This window comes from Vulpes lagopus, chromosome 23, assembly GCF_018345385.1.
Source record: "Vulpes lagopus strain Blue_001 chromosome 23, ASM1834538v1, whole genome shotgun sequence".
Taxonomy (NCBI): Eukaryota; Metazoa; Chordata; class Mammalia; order Carnivora; family Canidae; genus Vulpes; species Vulpes lagopus.
In genome coordinates this window covers 32,804,952-32,812,419 of record NC_054846.1, presented here as the reverse complement: position 1 = coordinate 32,812,419, position 7,468 = coordinate 32,804,952, and the positions used below count along the sequence as shown (strand labels likewise).

General features: G+C 34.5%; 1 long non-coding RNA gene across 1 annotated transcript in view; it reads left to right on the top strand.

The window, feature by feature from the left end:
• Positions 1-217: 217 nt before the first annotated feature.
• Positions 218-7,468, top strand: part of LOC121481535 — an 85,445-nt gene continuing 78,194 nt past the window's right edge. The window contains exon 1 of the long non-coding RNA XR_005985310.1: positions 218-349. This is a non-coding gene — a long non-coding RNA (uncharacterized LOC121481535). The remainder of the gene's footprint in view (positions 350-7,468) is intronic.

Here is a 7,468-nt window from a genome sequence, read left to right as displayed (position 1 = left end):
TAACAACAATAACTGGTCATAAAATAGAACAACTACTACAATATACTATAATTAAAGTTATATGAATGTGGTCTTTGTCTCTCTCTAAATATCTTATTGTACTGTACTCAGCCTTCTTGTGGTGATGTGAGATGATAAAATGCCTCTGTGATGAGATAAAGTAAGGGGAATGACACATTGTGCATGCAATGTGAAGTAGCATTAGGCCACTAGTGACCTTCCATGATTTGTCAGACAGATCATCTGCTTCCAAACTGTGGTTGACTGCTGGTCAGGGAAAATTCAGGACAGGGAAACCACAGCTAATGACAAGGGCCTACTGTGATTGGATTTTCAGTATGATTTGAAGGTAAGGCCAGCAGGATTTGCTAATGGTTTCGATGTGGGGTATGGAACAAAGACGAGATTCAAGGATTGCCCCCAAATTGTTAACTGTAAGGCATTGGATAGACAGAGTTGTCGTAAAGTGAGGTAGGGGATTGTTAGAATAAGTTTGGGATGACTTAAGAATCAGAAGTTCAGGGATGCCTGGGTGGTTCAGTGGTTGAGCATCTGCCTTCAGCTCAGGGCCTGATCCAGGGGTCCTGGGATTGAGTCCCGCATCGGGATCCCTGCTTCAACCTCTGCCTGTGTCTCTGCCTCTCTCTGTATGTGTCTCATGAATAAATAAATAAATAAATAAATAAATAAATAAATAAATAAATAAATCTTCAAAAAAAAAAAAAGAATTAGAAGTTCAATTTTAGATATGTTAACTTTGAGATGATATTATATCATTTAAGTGGAGATATAAGCAGGCAGTTGGATATGAATTTGGATTTGGGGAAGAGATCCAGAGTACAGATAAATAAGTCTAAGGGTCATCAGAGTATAGATATATTTAGAGATAAAGAGTGGATGAAATCACCAAGGATGTGATTGTAGATGAAATGAGAATAGATTTAAGAATGAGTCTTTGGCTGAAATTGAAGTTTAGAGGATTGGAAGGAGTACAGAAACAAGCAAATGAAAACCAAAATGAGGAACCAGGTAAGAAGAAAACTAGGTGATTATGTTGGTTTTTAAGGTAAGGGTAAAAAATGATTCATGGAATTTGTGTTATGATTATATAGATTATATATGCATAATAAAATGTCTATGTATACAAATGAATTTATACATATATTTGTTTATGTGGGGTGCAGTTTTTATTTTACAAAATGGGATCATGCTACACCTAATCACCTAAAATCTGCTTTAAGAAAACAATTTATAAGGGAAGAAATTTTTGTATCATCTTTACTCTTAAGGTAAAGATGTTTTATTTCCAAGTTTTTGATTGTCCAGGATTATTAAAACAAAGTATTATAATAAACTTAAAACAAAATACAGTGAAAATATTGGCTATACAATTTTAAGCACTTGCTCTTTTTTATTTACTTAATAAAATCCTCTTTGTAAAAAGAAAAATAAAGAAAAAAAAACGAAGGAATAAAGGAGTAGGAATCAAATAGAAAAAAACCTCAAATTGCCCTTATATCTTACTATTGCTATTAATAATTTCAATGCATGCTGATTCTCTTTTATTAGAAAGAGAAAGTAAGCTTTGTTTTTTTTAATTTTTGTTTAAGATTTTATTTATCTTTTCATCAGAGAGAGAGAGAAGCAGAGACACAGGCAGAGGGAGAAACAGGCTCCTTGCCGGGAGCCCGAAGTGGGACTCGATCCCGAGTGTCCAGGATCACACCCTGGGCTGAAGGTGGCGCTAAACCGCCAAGCCACCAGGGCTGCCCAGAAAGTAAGCTTTGAATAGAGCAGAAATATTTATGAAAAAAATTCTGAAAAAAAGACAGTTTCCTCTCATTCTTACCAGAGATAAATGTTTTTGTTTTTGTTTTCTTCTCTAAGATTCTAACATCTGTTGCTTCCAAAAAGACAAACTCTAGGTCAAATCACCTATGTGGGAGCTCCATGATTTTCACTGGATAGGAGAGATGAAAAATAAATAAATTAACAGTAGTTATAATGTGTTACTATTCACACATTTAAGACAGCAAAAATATGGTCCATTATTTCACAGCATCTGGGCAACAGTGAAGGAGTCGAAGGCATCCTTTTAGAATATGGAGAGACTATCTCTCAAAGGCTCTTCTTACCACCCCTTTAGGATTCCCCCAAATGATGTCACTTTTTAAACAGTCAATTGGCTATATCACAAGACTTTTCATCTACTAAAGCATAAGTGAAAATCAAATACATGATTATTGAACATTGACTGCATACAAGAAACTGTGGTAGGCGGTTTGTAATTTGTCTCATGTTTCAGATTGTTCACTGGTGTTCAGAGGGGAGCATATGGAAATATTGCTTTAAAAGTAATTCTTTCAAATTGAATAACAGAAATCTTATGGTACATACTTTAAGTACTTTATTAATCAGAAGTAAGTACACTGCCAAGCACAATTTTTCAACCAATAGTTCTCATGTTCCAAGGGCTAAAACAAATTAGACATGTCACTTGAAATTTCCTGGGGATTTACCATAGACATAAAAACAATATTCAAGGTGCTTGTAAGGAAAACTGTCACTGAATAAAAAATAACAGACATGGACCAAGTTGAGTCTTTTTTTTTTCCTTCCTCAACTGCTGTTCTCCTTCTTCACTTATATTTTTTATTTAAAAAAAAAATCAGCTGAATTGAAGTAGATTCCATGTGCAAAAGTGCTTGCTGAACAGATTTGTAGTAAACAAGTACGAAGGGATTGCATGTTGTTGAAAAGATTTCTAAATGGGTATTCTAAATCAGGCATGTAATCTCAGCTCTGCTGCTGACTATTTGAATCCTGTCATTTAGGTCCTTATGCCCTCTGTTCTCTTTGTAAAATAAAGAAAACAGCTATGACTCAGCACTTATTCATGAGAACAGGCAATGGGATGCCAAACTGAAACTTCTAGATTAGAAACCAATACAGGTGGAACATCCCTAAAGGGAATATAGCCTGGAAATTAAGAGAGGAAATTATTAGGGTATGTGAACTTTGTTTCTACTTTCAGGACTTACGGTTTCCTTCATAGACTTATGGGTCCCCCCCCCCCCCCCTTTCTTTCCTACAGAGATGGTTTCTCTTTTAATTTGTTCTAGTTTAGCTGAGAATTTTTGTTTATTTTCTGATTTTACTTTTGCCACTATTTAGGTTAAAACTACTCTTACTTTCCATTTTCTTCCTTTGCTCTTATATTTTTGTCTGTTCCATTTGCAGTTCCTCGGCACTGATGTCTTGCAGCATCAGTTGTGCTCATTAACAACAGTTACATACTTTAAATTCTTATTTTTGAAAATAATTCTGAAGTTTTTGAAATTGAGTTTTTGCATGTGTCTATCTCCTACCTCATAATATTTGTTGAGTGATCAACTTTCAGCCTTGTTTCTGCTATTTCTCATGGTTCTTTTCTACAGATGCCAATTTTTTCCATATCTTGCCAAGAACATGCACCTGATGTCCTAAATCAATGTTCAGAATGTCCTCTTTCTTTCAGAAAATAATTTTCAAATTTCAGTTCTTATTCTCATTCTTCATGACAGTTCTTGCCGTTTCTAAGACCTCATTTCATTTGTTTGCTTTTTTGCTTTGTCTGTTGAATATTCAACTACACTTGAATGGGGCGTGACAAGTCTGAGTCTAGAATTTGGTGGAATGGAGTTTTTCTTTCCTCCTTCCCCCACCTCCTCCTTCTCCTCCTTCCTAAAAACATCAATTTTTTGAAATACAATTAGTATACAATGTTGTATTAGTTTCAGGTATACAATGCATTGATTCAACAATTATATTCAGTGCTCACCACAAAAAGTATATTTACCATCTGTCACTAAATAACATTATTACAATATTATGGACTATATTTTCTATGCTATACTTTTCATCTACATGACTTATTTATTATATAACTGTAAGTTTTTACCTTGTACTACCCTTTACCTATTTCATCTGCTTTCCTACCCACCTCCCCTATAGCAAACACCAGTTTGTTCTCCATACTTAAGCCTGTTTCTGTTTGTTCTTTTTTTTTTTTTTTTAAGTTTCCACATATAAGTGAAATAAAATGGTATTTTTCTTTCTGTTTCTGACTTATTTTCACTTAGGATAATACCCTCGAGGTCAATCCAGGTTGTCACAAGTGATAAGACCTCATCCTTTTCATGTATGAGTGATATCCCATTATGTATGTGAATACTTTCTGTATATGCCATATCTTTCTCTTCTTTATCCATTCATCTATCAGTGGACTCTTCAGTTTGCTTCCATTTCTTGTCTATTGATAAATAATGCTGCAATAAACATAGGGGCACATCTGTCTTTTTGGATTAGCATTTTCATTTTCAATACCTAGTAGTAGAATTCCTGGATCATAGTAATTCTATTTTTAATTTTTTTTGTAATTCTATTTTTAATTTTTTTAAGAAACTTGAGAAACCTTGATAGATCTAAGACTTTTATCCTCTTCACTGTATATTTGTTCTGCTCTAGTCTACTATACATATCCCCACTCAGATCTAGACCAACAAGCCAGGTTGATACACAAAAATCCTAATTTGCTTTGTGGTATCCAGTAGAGATTTATTGAAGTTGGGTTGCTGGACTGAGGTTCAATCTCATGCAGGTTCGCTGACTAAATTCTGTGTCCTTTTCTATAGAATTGTTTTGTGCTAGTCTCAGCCTCTCATTAGTCTTGTGGCTGGAATGGCCATTGTGGTTCTTATTATGATTGCAAGATGCCCTTAACAATTACTGCCAGGAAATTTTAAAAGAGACATGGTTTATCACTTACAAGCCTTGGAAATGACACAGCACACCTGGAGCTACATTCTAAGGTCTCAAATAAAAAGAGAAGAACATAGGCCTGTGGTTCTCCTTTTATTAGGGTCAAGGGTGGGGGGGCCTAGGGTTTTGCAGGATCGATCTTTACTGGTGAATTTTAAACAAAAGAGAGGGAATTTAAAGCACAGAAGAAGAAGGAAAAAAAAAAAAAAGGAAAGGCCGAATAGTCAGTTATCAAAATCAGCCAAGATCTCTAAAACAAAGAAGTCTGGAAGGCAGGTTCAGATAGTTCTTTATCCATATAGTTGTGTGGCTAGCAATGCATTTATTAAAGTGGATGCCTCCGCAGTGAAGCTGAGGTCAGCGACTTGGTTTACAAAAAGAAAAACCAATAGTCAGTGCTTACACCACAAGAATAAAGATAGGAACCACTTTACCCCAAAGCGTGTAGTGTTTCTGGTGATTTTCCTATATTTCCTAACAACAGTGTTTTTTCCTACAGCAATTTAGCATCACATACTGCAATGTGTTTCTATACATCATATCTCACTTCCTACTGTGTCACCTACTGAGCATTTGGGAATATGAGTGACAATTTTGTATGTCATGGAGTTGGGTGGGGGGGCCAGGAGCAACAAGATAGTGTTGAAGTCATATGCTTTTCAATCTCCCTCCTCTCTCTCTCTCTCTCTCTCTCTTCTCTCTCTTTCTCTTTTTTAAATTCAGAGAGGGAGTAGGATGTAGGGAGAAAGATGATTCCCTGCAGTGTTCTAATTCAGAAGATGGAGGTATGATGAGTATTCCAAGGTTATATTTTTTAACACTTAACCACGGACGGTGCACTAAGTAGCAATGGACCTCAGGGTTTTACCAAAGTGTTTTTGCTTATTTTTACTTTGCTATTTTCAGCTTTTGGCATTTTAGTCTTTTTGTATGTTTTCATGGATATTTACTGCAAAGTTGACATAAGTCACATCATGCACTACAGAATGTCTACATGTGAACTAAAGGGCTTTTGAAGCTCATCTGAAATCAAAGCCACTATTCCAGATTGCTGGTTATATATGCCCATATTTCGTCTGAGACTTCTGTGACAGTTATTAGATTGGGCTATAAAATTTTGAGGGTATATTGAAAAACACATAAAGAAGCACTTTCATGTAGAAATGCAAGGTCATAGCAATAAAGAATCCAGGGTCCCAACTTTTATATTAGTCTACTTTTGAGTTCTTAAACAAAAATATATCATTCCAGGTCTGTAAAATTTAAGAAGCAATGAGAATCAGAGAAAATCTTTATTTAAATTTGCAGGGAACAATTTCCAAATTTTCACACATTCACATTATTTTTTTAATCCAATTGTAAATAAAGGCCTATGTTTGTTATGTTTATTATAAATAAATACATAAATACACTAGGCAAAAGAAATAACTTTGAGCTTGAAATCAAGGATTTTCTAGCTCCATTACCAACTACATTGTGATATTATTCATTAATCACAAAATGACAGAACTTTAAAGGCCTTTTAAAAATCAGTTAGAATGATGGTTCATTGTACTACTATAAACAACATCTTTTTGATAAATTTATAAATGTGATGCCGCCTCAATGAATATGATAGCTTTTCCATAGGATATTTGTGGCTTTTTATTGAAAATCACTATGCAACTAAATATGTTTTCCTTTTCAATCTGGCATAGAGGCTGTCAATCCTTAGTGTCCATAATTTATCTTTACAACTATCAAAACGTAGTAATATATATGCAATATAAAAGCACAGCCTCAAAATTTTGACCTTCCATCCCCTCATTTGAAAACAAATTATTAAAGTTAACTTCTTGACTTTAGACATAATAAAAGTCCAGGAGAAATACACTGTCTTGTCCCGTGTTGCACTACTTGTGCATGCAAGAACTGAGGGCCCCAAATCAGCCTTTCTATGTATCACACAATCCAGCAAAATAGAATCCACCAATATTGCCTCCCAAGTTGATATCTACTCTTTTCTGGTTTTCCTCTTTGTGATATGTCAGTTAGGACTCATTTGAGGTGCTTTGCTACCTGTATCTTCTAACTTTCATCCTTAAGATGACAAAATGGTTGTTCCAACTCCAACCATGCTGCTTAACCACAGGCATACAGGAGAGAGGGACAGTAACCAAGAAGAGGTGATGCTTTCTTAGAATAAATCACGTTATGCCTTATTAATCCAGAAATACATCATATGACCACCCCTATTTCAAAGGAGTCAAGAAGTAATTTTTTTTTTTTTAAGCAAAACATTGATATCTCAAGTAAAATTCAAGCCATTACTGAATACCTGGTATTTGGTAAATATTGAGGAATTAGAAATATCTGTCCCATATACACTTGTGTTGCTATTGACATGAATGAAATATTTGTAGCAATCATCAAGAGTACCTAAATTAATGAGATATATTATTTATGTCAGCTTCAAATAATAAAATGGATTTCCTAAATTTTTATTTGCCCTCTTTGTAATTCTTCTAGCACATATGATCTTTTCTTTTTTAAATTCAAGTCTCTATCGATAACCAATATTGCTCTCTTTTCAAATTTCAGTGAAGGATGGATAATACTCTATAATGATGAGGATTTTTCATTCTTATAAATAAGTCATGTTCTTCTAGGCCAACTGAGTGGCACATCT